This window comes from Helianthus annuus, chromosome 16, assembly GCF_002127325.2.
Source record: "Helianthus annuus cultivar XRQ/B chromosome 16, HanXRQr2.0-SUNRISE, whole genome shotgun sequence".
In the NCBI taxonomy this organism is placed as follows: Eukaryota; Viridiplantae; Streptophyta; class Magnoliopsida; order Asterales; family Asteraceae; genus Helianthus; species Helianthus annuus.
In genome coordinates, this window is record NC_035448.2 from 31,110,618 (window position 1) to 31,128,478 (window position 17,861).

At 38.9% G+C, this 17,861-nt stretch overlaps 1 long non-coding RNA gene across 1 annotated transcript; it reads right to left on the minus strand.

Moving 5' to 3' along the window:
* Nucleotides 1-14,194: 14,194 nt before the first annotated feature.
* Nucleotides 14,195-16,452, minus strand: LOC110916033. Its single transcript, XR_002579430.2, has 4 exons — nucleotides 15,916-16,452; nucleotides 15,752-15,813; nucleotides 15,333-15,451; nucleotides 14,195-14,504 (listed from the first exon to the last, which is right to left on the minus strand). It is a non-coding gene; the product is annotated as an uncharacterized LOC110916033 (long non-coding RNA).
* Between the last annotated feature and the right edge of the window lie 1,409 nt (nucleotides 16,453-17,861).

Genomic DNA, 17,861 nt, shown 5'->3' on the forward strand with positions numbered 1-17,861 from the left:
TGATCTAGTGCTCAAATCTGATATCCAAGGTTGTTTATTGATATATCTTATTATTTGGATTCAATACAACACTTGTTGTATTCACTAATCCATTAGCTTCCATTCATCTTTGATCTTTCTTAACATTTCATATCTCAAACACCTAATCAATAGGTGTTATGAGTTAAAACAACCAACCACTGTGATCCGGATACGTTTTGGGATCTACAATTTGGTATCAGAGCCTTTGTGCTCTTGGTTGTTGTGTTCTTGTTGAGATTTTTCATTGTTTTGAAGGTTTTTCAAAGTTCCGAGGTTTTTCAAATTTTTTAACTTAAAATGGATTGATTTGGTGTGTTTAATCGATAGGTTGTTGTTAATACTTGATTAGGGAGTCATTTTGGACATTTTGTTGCATCAAAACATGGTTTTTGAGCTGTTTTTGAGTGATTAGAGGGTTTTAGTTCGTGTTAAACCCTCTGTCCAGCGAAATTATCTTGAAGGCAGCGAACAACTTTTGAATATAGCGAATTTATTTTTTGAAGACAGCGAACTCAGCGTTGAATATAGCGAACTAAATCAAATCGTTGAGGATCTCATCGCATAATCACTAATTTCGCCGACCATCATTCGAGCGAAATTATTGATCATTAGCGAAATAGTGTCCAGTGTCCCTTGAGCGAAATTATCGAAGGCGACTTCGAGAACCGTGATACCGAACCACAGCGTTCTTATCACGGTTATTGGTGAAATTAACCTAACAGCTGTCTGTGTTGTGTTTTGTCCGCGAAGTTACGTGATCGCTTGTGCAGGACTGCCCAACACTCTAGCGAAGGAAGAGGATCAGTCAGCGAAGGTGTTCAAGTATCTTCGATCATCGGCGAAATTAAGTCTCTTGCCGGTTAATCTGTGACTAGTCAGCGAATTTAAAGTCTAATCAGCTCAAATTTGTCTAAAACAAGCTAACATGTCGTTGAATCAACTAAGTCCAATTGCTCAAGCTGAACTTGAGACTGGAACCACCACTCGTCCACCAAAGTTGAAAGGGGCTGAAGACATTAGCACTTGGAAAACTCGCATTCAATCGTTTTTCGAGTACACGGACTACAATCTGTGGCTCTCAGTTACCGCTGGACCCCACATTCCAACGGTAGTTCGAGGAGATGCAGTAGTTGCTAACAATGATGCTACTACCTTCACTGATGAAGACAAGGCTCTTATTCAACGTGATCGTCGTGATCATGCTGCTCTAACCATGGCTCTATCAACCAACGACTGCAACATGTTTGAGGAGCACCGAACTGCAAATGCACTCTGGAATGCATTAATTGAGTACTATGAAGGGAATGAAGAGCTGATTGAAAGCAAGAGAGATATGGTGCAGAAGCAATACGACATGTTTTGTGGAGTTCGTGGAGAAAGCCTTTCTGACCACATCAGTCGCTTTCTGAACATGATGACCAAAATGAAGAAGGCGGGAAATCCTGTCACAAACCGTGCTGCAATAAAGAAGCTACTAGATTCACTTCCCAAAGAATGGAGCCTACAATGCATGATGATCAAGAAGGATTTCCTTAACAATCCAAATCCTGTCACTCTGTCAGATCTGATCAACACCCTAAGAGCCTTTGAAATGGATGTCAACAAAAGAGAGATGAACACCGCTGGATACCAACCAAAGTCAACTCAAACTCAAACTTCATCTGGATTGAAGAATGTGGCATTTCTAGCCTTAGGAGGCAGTACTCCACAAGCTTCTGACTTAATCTACGCGAACGCTTCCGCAAACGCATCAAAAGCTCCACAACTTGTTGAGAAGACGTTCACTATTGATCCTCAAGCATTGAAAGTGTCTACTGAAAACGTGGCACTCTTCAACACATTTTTGAGCAGCTACGAAGCTCTAATGTCTGGAGAATTGAAAAAGGAGATGTTCACTGCTGCAGACATGTATCAGGTTGATCCAGATGATATGGAGGAAATGGATCTGAAATGGCAAATGGCCATGATCACTTTGAGGCTGAAGAAATTTCAAGACAAGACAGGAAAGCGTTTGGGTCTTGGAAAAGCTGGTTTTGACAAATCCAAACTCAGGTGCTACAACTGCAAGAATCTAGGACATTTCAAGCGTGATTGTCCTCTGTTGAAAGAAGGAAACAGTGAAGCCACTCCTGCTGTTAAGCAAATCACAGTTGAAGAAAACAAGAACAATGCGTCTCCTAGCATGCCAAAAGCCTTAGTCGTCGAAGACTATGATTGGAGTGAAGAAATTGCTGAAGCAAAGGAGCAAGTCAACAAAGCCCTGATGGCCAAAATCTCAAGTGAATCCTCTTCAAAGCAGTTTGAGAAGCAGACAGCTGGAATTCCAAAAGGAGACAATACGGTTGACAAAGGTTTGAAAAGCATTCTGACTTCAGTGGAGCCTGAAAAGGAGAAAAAGTGTGGTCAAACAGAGGAGCATGTTTCGAACAAGGCATCTGAGAAGGGAAAGGAAAAGGTCCCAGTAGCTGCAATGAAAACAGAATCATCAAAAGAGAAGGCTGACAAGGACTTGGTAAACAGTATTCCACTTAGCTTCAAAGAAAAATTATGCACACCCGCATGCGTTGATGTCGTGGCACATTATAAATTCTTAAATCTAGAATTCGAAAGACAGAAAGATAAGGCCTTAAAATTTAACAACGAGCTTAAACAGAACGAGGCTGCATATCAGAGAAAGTTGAACTCAACTTTGGCTGAAATGCAAACTCTTAAAGAATTTGTGTTTAGAAAAGATTTATCATTAACGATCTTACAGAAAGGTTAGAAAAAGCTTTGAATGAAAAGAATAAATTACAAATTATAATAGATAAATGGAATGTCAGTCAAAAGGCCTTTACTGACATTAAAAACTGCCAACGACCAATGTTTGTGAAGGACGGGATTGGGTATAAGGATAGGCACGGAAATGAAAGAAAACTTTTCTTTCCTCCACATAGCAAAAACTATGTGCCCATGCCAACTCCTCATCCCGAAAACGATCTTATCAATGAAAAGGCTTTTGTTGAACAAAATGATTTTTGTGAAAATGAGACAACCACTAACTGTTCTAAAAGCAATGCAGATCCCATTGTGTGTAAAGAAGATGTGTGCCATGAGGATGGAGACTGCGGCGGGTCTAAAATAGGAATTGGATATTCAGGCGACAGTTACTCGACTGTTAACTGGTTCGCCTGGAATTGTTCTAAGAAAAACAATGTTAAGGATGACTGTAATAGTTTAAGTAGGATGGATGACTGTAATGGCCGAGTGCCTAAATTTAAGTCTTCGGACAACTGTAAGGGCCATGTGCCTACATTTGAGACCCGTGATCGTGAACATTGTGTGTCTGAATGTCATGATTTGAATTATGTGTGTTGTGATGATAACATTGCCTGTAAATCTCTTGTATTTGTGCCAGAATTGAAAAAGAATAGTTTCGGAAAATTCCTCACAAAGGAAATTCCCGAATTTATTCCTTCTAGAACAGGTGTGAAAGATTCAGAAAAGAGTGTCTCTGAAGATCATGGCGATGAAGATTCAAACTTTACTGCCTCAGAAGACGTGCAAGGATCAGAAAGTTCAAGTGAAGATCAATCCACCAATGAGGAAAGCTCCGAATGTTCAAGTTCTGAAACCATTGAAGATCAAGACTCAGAAAGTCCAAACAAAGATGAAAGTTACAATGAGTCAAGTTACGAAGCAAGTGAAGAGCGAAGCTCAAGTGAGGACAACATGTCTGAAATCTCATCCGATTCAGACAGTGATGAAGAACAGTCAGAAGATGAAAGCAGAGTGGACAAGAAAATGAAGAAAGCAGAAAGCTCAAGACTCTCATCACATACATCATTTTCTAACACCAAACGACCCAGACATAAAAGATGCTTTCGCTGTGGTCATTTAGGACATACAGCGAAACATTGTAAAACCAAGAAGTTTTCCAAACCAGAGCATGATTTTCTTACAAACGTCACATATCAATTAAATTATCTTAAGAAATCTGTTAAAAATCTGGTGGAATCAACTGCCTATTTTTGGAAACAAAAAGAGGTCAATATGGGTCGAAATCACGACAGAAGCCAGATGAAGCAAATTTGGATTCCTAAATCTAACTAATTTGTATATATTTTTTGTATATCAGAATAAACTCCAGAAATGGCTTCGTATGCTCATGGAATACATCTGGCATGTGGACAGCGGATGTTCAAGACACATGACTGGATTGAAGGATCTTCTAAAGAACTTTCGCTTCATCGATGGCGATTTCGTATCGTTCGCTGGAGACGAGAAAGGCGGAAAGATTGTTGGAATGGGAGACGTTGTATCTGAAGCGCTCACGCTGGAGAATGTAAACTATGTTCCGGAGCTGTGCTACAATCTCATGAGTGTATCACAAGTCTGTGATAAAGGAATATCGGTGCTTTTCAATGATATGGAATGTCTATTCCTAAAGCCCAGCTATGTTGTTCCAGCTGAAATGATCATGCTTACTGCTCCAAGACAGAACAACACATACGTGCTCAATATGAAGAATCCCAAGACAAATGACAATCTAACCTGCTTGATTTCTAAGGCATCAGAATCGGAGTCACTGCTTTAGCACAGGCGATTGGGGCATGTTAATTTTAAAAATATGAATAAACTCTCTAAGTTAAATCTTGTAAGAGGTCTTCCGGTTAAAGAATTCCCATTTTCTGAAAAATGTATAGTATGCGCCCAGGGAAAGCAACACAAGAAATCGCACAAGTCCAAAGCAGTGAATACGATCATTGCGCCTCTTCAATTGCTGCACATGGATCTTTTTGGTCCAATTAGTGTTAAAAGTCTTGCTAAAAGTTCTTACTGTTTGGTGATCACAAATGATTTCTCTCGTTTTTCATGGGTCTATTTTCTTGAAGCAAAAAGCGAGACAGCTGAAGTCCTCAAAACATTCATCCCGCTGATTGAAAATGTGACCAAACTGAAAGTGAAGTCAATCAGAAGTGACAACGGGTCTGAGTTCAAAAATCAGACCTTCATATCCTTCTATGCAGAAAAGGGAATTCATCTCCAATACAGTGCTGCCAGAACTCCTCAACAAAATGGAGTCGCTGAACGCAAGAATAGAACGCTGATCGAAGCCGCACGAACCATGCTGGTAGACTCAAAGCTTCCAATCATCTTCTGGGCAGAAGCAGTAAATACGGCATGCTATGTTCTTAACAGGGTATTAATCGTAAAGCCGCACGGAAAGACTGCATACGAACTTCTTTTCAAAAGAAAGCCGCTTATTGACTTCTTCAGACCATTTGGCTGCTCGTGCACCCTTCTTAACACTCAGGAAAATCTCATCAAATTTGAAGCAGTGGGTGATATATGCTACTTCATGGGGTATTCATCCACACAGAAGGCCTACCGTGTCTACAACAAAAGAACAAAGATGGTGACTGAATCCTACTATGTCGATTTTCAAGAAGGAAACTACACCAACACCGGAAGTACTCCTGATTGGTTCTATGATGTGGGTGTGATTTTCAACACCTTTGAAATTCCGGATGTGGTTCCAGAAACTGAGCCTGCTGAAGACACTCAAGTTGAACCACTGTTTGACTCATCTGACATTGGTTTAACTCCATTTACCACCCGCTTATCTCCATCATCCGATGATCCTATTCTGGCCGTCAATGAAGCAACTGGTGACACTTCGCCTGAGAACACCCAAGACAATGGTGCTTCTTCTTCACAGGCGAATGTGAATGAGCCAACTCAAGAAGATGATCCACCAGTGATTTACGTGGACGAACATTTCACCAACCTTCCGCAGCGGATTGAATCTCTAACAAATGTCGGATACAAGACAAATAGAAATCATCCTCTTGAAAACGTTATCGGCGCTGTAGAAGAAGGAGTACGTACACGCGGGCAGTCGTCAAGCATCAACAAAGGTCTCTTCGCAGCTTTTCTATCACAATCAGTTCCACGTGACATCGAAGACGCTATTCAAGACTCCAGTTGGGTTCAGGCAATGCAAGAAGAGTTATCTCAATTCAGGAAGCTAAAAGTTTGGGAACTAGTAGATTTACCTGAAGGAAAGTTTCCAATTGGCACTAAATGGGTCTTTCGAAACAAGATGGATGATCGTGGAGTGGTGATCAAGAACAAGGCCAGATTGGTGGTGCAGGGTTTTCGTCAAGAAGAAGGAATCGACCACGAAGAAGTATTTGCTCCAGTTACTATCAAGAACAAGGCCAGATTGGTGACGCAGGGTTTTCGTCAAGAAGAAGGAATCGACCACGAAGAAGTATTTGCTCCAGTTGCTCGACTGGAAGCAATCAGAATATTTCTGGCGTATGCATCATATAGAAATTTCAAAGTTTTCCAAATGGATGTCAAGAGTGCTTTTCTTTATGGGAAAGTAAAAGAAGAAGTGTATGTATGCCAGCCTCTAGGGTTTGAAGACCCACATTTTCCTGGAAGATACTTCAAGCTGGACAAAGCTCTCTATGGTCTTCACCAAGCTCCACGTGCTTGGTACGAGACTTTGTCCACATACCTGTTAGAGTGTGGATACACCAGAGGAAAGATCGACATGACTCTCTTTACCAAAAAGATTGGGGAGGATGTAATGTTGGTTCAAATCTATGTCGATGATATTATCTTCGGGTCAACTAACGAGGCGTTGTGCAGAGAATTCGAGACCGTCATGAAGGGAAAATTCGAAATGAGCATGATGGGAGAGCTGAATTTCTTCCTAGGGCTAGAAGTGAAGCAAAAGGAGGATGGGATTCTTATTCATCAGGCAAAGTACATTCGGGATATTCTCACGAAGTACAACATGAACGATTGTAAAGTTGCAAGCACCCGTTCGCCTCTCAGACAGAGCTCACTCTGGATCCTCAAGGAAAATCAGTAAACAAGTCCTTTTATCGCTCGATGATCGGTTCTCTGATGTATTTGACGGCTAGCAGGCCGGACATCATGTGGGCAGTCTGTCTTTGTGCTCGTTTTCAAATGAATCCCAAGGAATCCCATGAAATCGCCGTAAAGCGCATCTTCCGCTATCTCAAAGGAACTCCGAAACTAGGTCTTTGGTATCCTAAAGATAGTAATTTTGATCTTATTGCATATTCTGACAGTGATCATGCAGGTTGTAAAGTAGATCGCAGGTCTGTATCAGGAGGATGTCAATTCTTGGGGAATCGTTTGATTTCATGGCAAAGCAAGAAGCAAACAACGGTGTCCACCTCAACCGCTCAAGCAGAATACACCGCGGCCTACAGCTGTTGTTCATAAGTTCTCTGGATACAAAATCAGTTGCTGGATTATGGAATCAACATCATGAAGACTCCTATATTCATCGACAACGAAACGTGTCTAGGAATTGTGAAGAATCCCATACACCACTCAAGAACAAAGCACATCGAGATTCGAATTCATGCAATTCGAGATGCTTACGAGAAGGGATATATTCAAGTGGTGCCAGTGGATACAACACAACAGCGGGCCGACATCTTCACGAAAGCCTTCGATAAAACCCGATTCAACCAGTTGGTAACCTGGTTGGAAATGGTTAATTTCCTTGACTGGAAATGAATCTTGTGATCAAAATGTGTAAAAAAAAACGTTTGTTGAAAATTAAACCAGTATCGAAAAACGTTGCCCTCCAAAAAGATTTTCTTATTAAAATTTTATTTTCGGGTAAATGGACTCACGAAAATGAAAATTTTAGGGGGGATATATTCTGAAAATCCAAACATGAATGCTTATGTCTAACTCCTGCTAGAGGAAGTGATAGAAAATTGCTAACACTTTGTCATTTCTTGCAAACACAGAAAACAAAAGGAAATCAGGGTACCAAGCAACGACATGTCGGTAGATTCAGCAACACCAACGAGTAAACTGCTGTTAGGGAGCAAAACATAACGTCTACACAAGAATTCTGGCTTTTCTCAGGCATTACGCTTCTCAGTGAGTAACATGTTGCGGCATATGGCTTAATGGTCTTGAATCTTGCTTTGATAGATTGCCATAGTCTGAGATTTCGGGTCTTTATATTGGTATTTCATTCGGAGGATATCATAGTCGCTCTTCTGCTGCATCCAGATACATGCTGACCTAGACGCTATGATATTCTTTTAATAATAAGTGCCTTACAAAAAAAAAAAAAAAAAAAAAAAAAAAAGAGGCCAAACCCTTGCCAATAAGTGCCATTTTTGGCCAAAATCCATAATAAGCGCCATTTCTGGCCAGAATCCTTTGATAGATTAGTTTGGCAACTCTGCTGTACGGTGGTACTGACCTGTTAGCCGAACTATCTGTCTTAGCCCTCGATAGCTCTTGGGATCTCTGTTGTACGAAAGTACAGACCTGATCTCTGTTCTATCGTTGAAGAGAATGAAACCAATATACTCACCCGTTATGAGGAATCTTTGTGCATACCTTGATCGCGGGGGTATGTCCTGATGTGGGACTCACGAGGGCGTAATGATTCTATTCTCAATAGCTTGTGTGGGGGCCATCGAAGACTTGTCAATATTACCGAAAACATGATAAAAGCGCTCTCCGAAGGCACGTTGAAAGAAGGATGCATGGATTTAAGTGGACAAACATACTGGCAGTTTTTCTTGTGCCCTGGTTAGTAAAATAATAATAATAATAATAATATATTAAGAATTTGGCGAGTGTTGGCAATATGATCTTCTGCAGGTAAGTTCGACGAGCGTCAGATATTTCAAGGAAATCTGCATTAAATGGAACCTCCCAAAGCAAGAAATTTGAAGTTCGGAGTCAAAATGGCCCAATTTTTAGCAATATTGTAAATATTTCGAAATAAACAATATTTTAAACAAAAATGGGCACGTTTTACGAGAAAGTTTGAAATCAACGAGCGAAATTAAAAACGGTTTGAAAATTTGACTTTGGTGGCGAAATTAAGATACCAGCGAACTTATAAGTTCGCTGGTTATCCTAATTCACATATATATATATATATATATATATATATATATATATATATATATATATATATATATATATATATATATATTTAACCGTTTTTCACCATTTCACATTTTCAAATTCACACCAAACGGTTTCACTTTCTCTCTCGATTACTTCCGGACATTCAAATAAGAAAAACACAAGATTCAGTTCAAATCAAGATCATCAGGTATCTTGTAGTTATCTTTCACCTTGTCATCGATATCACGTCTGCTTCTGATTCAAAGGTTTATGTTCGTATGAATGTGTGGGTTTGGGGTTTGATACTTGCTATATTGTTCATGACATACTCAATTTCTGTAAATGATATGTATGAGAAATGATGCCTATATGTAATCGGTTTCGTCACACTTCGGAATGACATGAAACTGCTTGAATCATATGATGATGTGTGAAATCAATGACTAAGCGGGTAAATCTGATATGGGTTTAAGAAGGGTTTATCAAGAAATTTATGAAGCCAACGAAGATAAGATGAACGTAGCGAAGATAGCGTATTTAAATAGGGAATCTCAAAAGTCTCGAACGCGAGTTCGAGCACCCAGCAAAATGGGCTAATTCGCTCGTGTAGCGATTAGTCTGTTACCTTCGCTGGGAGATCGTTTCCGAAAAAGGAACCTTGTCATCGCTATGTTCGCTGGAGAAGTTAGCAGTCTAAACTAAACCGAATCGCTAGCGAACTTGGCGAAGATACAGTGACTAATCAATCTGGTTTTTCAGCGATGATAGCAACAATCAAAAGTCTCGAACGCGAGTTCGAGCATCCAGCCACATAGTCTAAATCGCCCGGGTAGCGATATAGTCTATAGTCTTCGCTGGCAGGTCGTTTCCGAAATAAGACCTTGTCATCGCTATGTTCGCTAGCGAACTTAGACGCTGATCTAGTGTTTTGTCTCGATGACTAGTGCCAGCGAAGATATCTCATGTCTTGGCAGCGATATTATGTAAATTTTTTTAATTTTTCTTATTTATTCTTGTAATATTATATTTAAGTTAATTGTGTCTAAGATTTGTATATACTGTTTTGTGCATAGTTTCATGAGTAAATTCTCTGTTCTAACTTGCCCCGTTTTACGTGTCATGTGCAGTATGGTAAAGAATCTAGAATGGGACAAAACGCTGAAACACAATAAAAGTATCAATCTAGACGAAGTGCCTCATGATTTCGAAGATGTGACCAGATGGGTGCGTTCCAGCAGAATTGGCTATGCTGTGGAGACATCTGTTATAGTCTACAATATCCACATTAAAGAATTCTGGGAAAACGCAAAACCAGAAACCATCAACAACAAACGAGGGATAGTATCGACGGTTCGCAACAAGAAAGTAGAGTTGACAGAAGACAGGATACGTCGGGTTCTAAAGTTTCAAGATAATGATCAAGATCCGTTAAGTCTAAGTCAAGATGACATCCTGGATGGTTTTCGAGGGATGGGATATGTTGGAGATTTCAGTCATAAGAAAGAGATCAAGAGAGGAGGTCTCACCAGAGACTGGAGATTCATCGTTCATGTGATCTCTATGAGTCTGGCTCATCGAAAAGGTGGATTTGATGGTCTGAACCTGGAATGGTCGGCGGCTATGTTGAATTTATGCCTCAATCAGAAGTTCAACTTCTCGGGCTTAATATTCAACTACATGCTTGAAAATGCAAGTGGAGCTACGTGGGCGATGTATCCTAGATTCATTCAAATGCTTATCAACGATCAACACAAGGATCTCCCGAATGATGGAAACACTTACAAGTTTCATGTCCCCACCAGCCGTCAGTACACTGAGATAAAGACCAATGAATGGGTGCTGTTGCATGATTGGATGTACCGAGCAGAAAGACTACCAATTGTCAAGGAAGCTTACAAGAAGTACAAAGAAGCGGTACGAGAAAAACAGCAGCGAGCTGCCCAAGCTCAAGCCGAAGCAGCATCAAAAGAAGAACGTGCTAAAGGTAAAAGAAAAGAAAAACAGTTAGCTGAAGGCGAACCACCCAAAAGAAAAAGGGGGTCGGAAAGCACTGAACGATTCATGGAGGCAGGCATAAGGGCAGGCGAGTCAGAAGAGCAGCGACAACATATTAAAGATTTGAAAGCGATTCATGCTCTGCAAGAGAAAGAGAAAAGAGAGAAGAGTTTGAAACGAAAAGAAATATCTCCCTCAGAAAGACCAGGGACGGTACCTGAGGAAATTCAAAGAATGCATGATTTTGTTGACACCTTACTTGTCGATCCCGATGAAGTCCAGGCAAGTGAAGGAACCTCCAAAGTCTCCCCTGTAAAGCCAACAAGGATTTCAAGGCCTCCGGTGCCTCCGCAAAGGGTTCGCCCCTTTCAAGAACTGTACGACAAGTTAATCAAAGACACCGGGCCTTCAGTGGCAAAAGAAATTTGTTTGTTGAAAAACCAAGTGAATGACACCAACTTCCTCAGGGAAAAGATCAAAGATCAGAGGAAGAAAAACAAAGAAATGACTGCATACATGGCTAAGCAGTCCAAATTCATCAGATTCCAACAAGCAGGGCTGGAGAAAATGTATAGAATGATGCGAAGTATGTGTGAGAAAATGAAAATCAAGCCAATGTTCACGTTTGATGAAATCTTTGACTTCGATGCCTTCATAACAGAAGAAACAACTAGAAAAGAAAAGGAGGCAGAGGCAAAGAAAAGGCGTCTGGAGTCGGTTGACAGGGTATCTGAGGGAGACGAAAGTGAGGAAGAAGCTGTCGATCGGGAAGATATGCCAGCAAAGTTTATTGAAGGGGGTCTTGAGGACGAAGTTCTCTACAAGCAAGAGAATGGAAAAACATTTGCTCCCGAGCACCCTGAATGGTTCAAAAAGGAAAGAGAACGACTTCCTGATTTCCATCAAGTTATCAAGGTTGAAAAGTCTGAAGCTACCGATAAGATTATCAGTTGGATGTATGATAATCTTAGAGGAATGTTCGTGGTAAAAAGACGCGGTGGAGTAATCCAGTACTTTCAAACTGGATTTGATCTGTTCACACTTCCGAGGTGGGACCTCCGGGAACTTGGTCGTCTAGATATACTGAACCACGAAGAAAGAGGAATCGGGAGGGATTTCGAACGCATAATTGCCAAAGAATGTAACAAGGGCTTCCCAAATCACGCTCCGCAGCGTCCAAGACGCAGAGTGTCAAAAACAACCATCGATCCAGTGACTGGAAAGGGTAAAGTGACGTGGGTAATCAACCCAGCCAAAGTTGTCACACGGATCAAACTCCCAGAAGAAGCTCTTGTCGCTCTCACAAATTTCAAGAAATGGTTCTATGACAGCAAGACCGGCGAAGCTGTAATAAGATCAAACGAAAACGAGGATATCCGTATTCTGGATCCGATGGATGTCTTCATGTTTGGGCTCTCAGATCTGACAATTCAAAACGCCAGCCGAATAAATGTAGGAGCCGGAAACGCAAATTTGGAGGAGGCGGCGTTATTTTCGAGAGCAGTGGAGCGAGCGTGGAAGCTGAAAAGAGATATGCTGGATTTGGTTGATAAAATGAAGAAGATGAAAGAAAAGGATGCTAAGAAACAGGAAGCAAGAAAGAAAAAGAAGCACGAACGAAAGAAGGAAGGAACTTCTGCTTCTACTACTGAACCCACCACCAAATCACCACCTCCGGCCTCATCCACATATGAGGCCACTAAGGAGGACCAACAAACTTATGAAGCTACAGTTAATCAAGAAATTCCGGAAGCACCAACCGAGACAGAAGCACCACCAGAAACAGCAACTACCGAAGAAAATCCAACAGAGCCCGAGAAGCAAGCTACTGAGAATCCAGCCGCCACAACTGAAGAATAAGAAGACAAGTATGCAACGATCTAGGGGGATATTGTTAGAACTTTTGAGATCGTTGATACTTGTGCTGGATTAGTTTAGTAGCAGTTTGTAGGAAATTAGAATGTACAAGGGCTTGTTTTGTAATTCTCTAATAGTAATGTTCCTGACCTAGTGTAGATAAGATTCCAGCAAATTTATAAATTTGCTGGCAGATCAGGAACACCCTATAAATAGTCCAACCCTTGTAACCAACTTAAGCTTTTGGCTCTTGAATGAATATTGGTGTTGTTACTTTCTCTTGTTGATCTAGTGCTCAAATCTGATATCCAAGGTTGTTTATTGATATATCTTATTATATGGATTCAATACAACACTTGTTGTATTCATTAATCCATTAGCTTCCCTTCATCTTTGATCTTTCTTAACTTTTCATATCTCAAACACCTAATCAATAGGTGTTATGAGTTAAAGCAACCAACCACTGTGATCCGGATACGTTTTGGGATCTACAATTACGACTTCCCATCTTTGCCCATCATAATCCATGATTTGCTATATAAAAAAATTCATGTTTAATTTTCTAAAATTCACAATAAGCTAACATAAATCAGCATTGAAAATAAAGATTAATCTGGATTGTGTCAGAAATAAACTTAGAACTTGAAATTTATCATTTTACTGTAATGTTTTCCCACATAATGTTTTCCCACATAATCAAACAAGCATATAACTAAAAAGCAACATAATTTACCATATCATTTGGGCATTGTTCCTTTTTAGTCGATGGTTTATGGTTCATCTCAGATGAGCTCTGCTATTTTCTAGTCTATGTTTCATCTCGATTCGTAATCACAACTGCAATCGTTGTAGTCTTAAATGAATCATTAAAAACTCAAATCCAATGAGTACCCACCCATACATCTACATCGGATCTGCATAAAAAAAAACTCAAATCCTTCTTTTGTTATAAATTCATTATGTTCGGATTTGACGGTGAGTTCTAACTTGTTTTCTTTTTTAAATCATAATTTATAATTTCATAATTAACTAATGCAGTTCATATTCATATCACATATTTTTTTATCATTTAAAATCATATAAATTGAATTTATATCATATATATTTTTATCATTTAGAATTATAAAATACGAACATATAAGACATCTGTTCAAACTCACATATACCATCTTGTTCAATTGACTTCCAACTCCACTGTGGTTTTTTTCCTTCAGCTCCAACTCACCACCAACAAATCAACCATTTATTTACCTCCTGTCCTCCCATTTTAATAAAATTAGAAACAATATATGATAACCCCCCCCCCCCAACTACGTACGCCGTAACATCCCACCGCAACCACCATATCCGACCACCCACATTTGGCACCATACCGTCTTAGGGACTAAAATGGCATTTTATTCAATTTGAAATGAAAGAAACTTTCTCATTTTTTTCGTCCTAGTGAAGAGCGATCCATACATGAACTTTATCCATTAAAAAGAACAGTTTAACTTAGGATAACGGATGGCTAAATTCCACTCAGCCTATTCTACAAAGTTTGAAATCTGATCATATTGATGCTTTTCACCTCTAGTTGGTGGTATCTCAACCCAATATATTGTAATTCTATAAAATAAAGTGATCAATTTGAAATGCATTGCAAAAGTGAGGTTCAGTTTACATGCAGTAGTAAATGGGCATATCAGAAGCCTTCCAAATCAAAATCTTCTCAGCTGCGAACCACAACAAAACAACTAAGATTAAGAACAATAGCTAGAACGTAGCAACATCATATAAACAGTTTCAGATAAACAATGGTGATCGATATTTGTTCCTATTCATTATTTAGCATATAGGTAGCTTATCGCTATTTGTCGCTATTCGCCATTAACAACTACGCACCACTCTCATCTTGTCATCCATGACAATACCTTCCTTTCCTAAAACTTCATCCACCAAGCTAATATCAATAAGACGCGAGTCAAAGCTCCATTAGGTTGGTGGAATCAATAAGAATCGTTTATTATATTAACAAAAAATACATTGACCAGGTAGCCACATTTGACTGTCCCTTCATTGGCTTATATGACATGAAAAGCATAAAAAGTTAAGAATAAAGTAGACGAATGGTCCCTGTAGTTTACCAACATTTCAGGTTTGGTCCCCAGATTTTCAGAAGTACACAGATGGTCCCTGTGGTTTGCACATTGTAACGCATTTAGTCCCCAGCTAACAAATCTAAAGGTTTCAGCAAGTCCAAGTTAGGGGCTAAATGCGTTACAAAGTGCAAACCACAGGGACCATCCATGTACTTTTAGGCAAAGTTGGGAACTAAATGGGTTACAAAGTGCAAACCAAATGGACCATCCGTGTACTTTTGGAAAGTTAGGGACCAAATCCAAAATTTGGGTAAACCATAGGGACTCCATGTACTTTACTCAAAAATTAATCTGAACAATCACTTTAACATCAATATCTTGATGCCTTCAGGCATAATTTATCTTAGGCAGAATACTACTTAAAATTCAAATGAAATATACTGGAGTGGCAGGAATACCAACCTTACAGGGAAAAGAATTCCATATCTCACTACAACGCCTAAACACCACAGGGGGAACAAATACACATTCCAATTCCAAGGTTCTGGAGGATTTGACTTGAAACATCTTGTAAAAGAGTCCTGTTCATGAACACAGAAACTTTTGTTGGTCAATTATGAATAGTACAGTGGAACTAAATAAGGTAATAGCACAACACTACTCCTGTCATCACAAAGACTTTGTAGCATTGAACTAACACACTTGTTAATACAATAAGGTGTAGTTCATAAAAGTATGCAATCTGTTAAAATTTCTTTTCATGCAAATGGAACATAGTTTAACATGAGGTGACTACCAATGCAGTCATACAGATAGTTAGATAATAAACATGACAAAAATATAATTATACAAATTTCCCCAAACGAAAAGAGAAAAGATACTTGCATCGACAATGGCACCACCTGCCTCCCTTAGCGTGGGTGAAATGTCCAGTAAATCACGCCTAAACATAATAATCACTCACTTGATCAGCAACTTCATTCAAATAATAAATCCCTTTTATTGTTAAACTGTCTAAAAGTTTCATCAATGGGTATTCTGTTACCATTACACCATGCTTCTTCAGTTCTTCCAAGTAATCAACTTCAATGGGTTGCAATCCGTATCAAACCATATGATATTCAACCCGTATCATCAAACAGAAAAAAATTAGGGTTCTCAAGAACATGAGTGTTTAGTGAAAACATAAACTTTCAAACAATTGACTACAAAAGATTCAAGAAAACACTTTGGTCCCTCAAAATTCTTACAACAATCAATCGAAATACGAAAACAAAACTAATACTGACAAAGTGAAAAAGTTAAATCAGAATACCAATTAGAAGATTGATCAGAGAAGAAAAATAGAATAGACCAAGAAAAGGATCGGTCTTTCCTTCCTCAGATTCATACTCTGCGTTGTTTGTTGAATCTATATTTTTGTAAAACCCTAAACAACTTACAAAGGAAGAAGATGAAAGGCGACGAAGAGGGAGAAGAGAAGAGAGAATGGGGATTAGGGTTTCTGGATATAGAGGCAGATGAAAGGAAAAAAAGGAATATAGAGAGGAGAAAAAGGCGGTGGATTGAGAATGTGAATACGGGGAGAGCGTGTTTTTCTTTTACCGCTCAAATTGATTCAGTACAAAATAATAGAATGCCAGGTGGCAATAATAGAAGTAAGAATATGCCAAGTGGCATAAGTTTGTTTTGTTTTATTATAAGGTATAGATAATTTATAATTCGGTTAGTTTAATTTTAACATTATTAACTTTTTAAGACTTTATTGTTGTATTCGTTTATTCAAATTTTATTGTTATATTTATTTAGATATTTAAGTAAGTTAGTTTTAATAAAAAATAAGAATTAAATAAATGGATAATGATTAAAAAATGATTGGGATGCGGTGATGTGGAGTGACATGGAGGTGGAACCATAGTAGATGTTAGTGAAAGAAAGTGAAGGAAAGTACGATGATAATGTGCAAGTGAGATGACAGTTAATTTATGACGTGACAGTGATATAGAGTGAAAGGTCGTGAGCCCATAATAAACCGCCTAAAGCATGGGCAATGCACAAGTCATGATTATCAGTTAATTTTTATAAAACAGAACATATACTTATTAGAAACCAAGATACAAAAACTCTCGGACACTTTCATTACAAACCAAATTTAAGTAAAAATTTGTGATATTCACATTATGCATTTCTACACATTACTTTCCAGATATAATGAGAGAAACAAAGAGTAGAATAAGTGGTTATAGAATTGTTTTATCTATCACACTTAAATTAATAAATACAAACACATTATGTGATTCTTACGGTTCGTTACCCCGTCTGCGTTGCGAGGTACTAAGTTGAATATTTCTCTCACATAATATATACGTTTGTGTTTCGGTTACTTGCACATACTACTCATAACACGATCTCAAAAAAGATTACATCGAATCAACCAATTAAAATAAACACTAACATACTTTTGCTAAAAAAAACTAAAACGATGAAAAAAAACAATAACTTTAAACTGGGGGGCAAAACCGTAATCTTTTAGAACAAATGAGCGTGTGCCAGGCAACCGCCTGGCATGAATAAAAAGTACACTAAGTAAACCAATTAAAACAAAGAGTTAAATGTCATTTTAGTCCATGTGGTTTGAGTCATTTTGCCAGTTTAGTCCAAAGGTTTCATTTTTTCACCTGTGGGTCCAAAAAGGTTTCACCGTTGCCATTTTAGTCCACTGGATTAACTTCATCCATTTTTTCTGTTAACGAGAAGGCCAATTCGGTCGTTTTATATGGCCGAATTGCCCTTCTAGTTAACAGAATTACATATAAAATGACCGAATTGACCTTCTCGTTAACAGAAAGAAAAAATGGATGAAGTTAACCCAGTGGACTAAAATGACAACTGTGAAACCTTTTTGGACCCACAGGTGAAAAATGAAACCTTTGGACTAAACTGTCAAAATAACTCAAACCACAAGGACTAAAATGACATTTAACTCTAAAA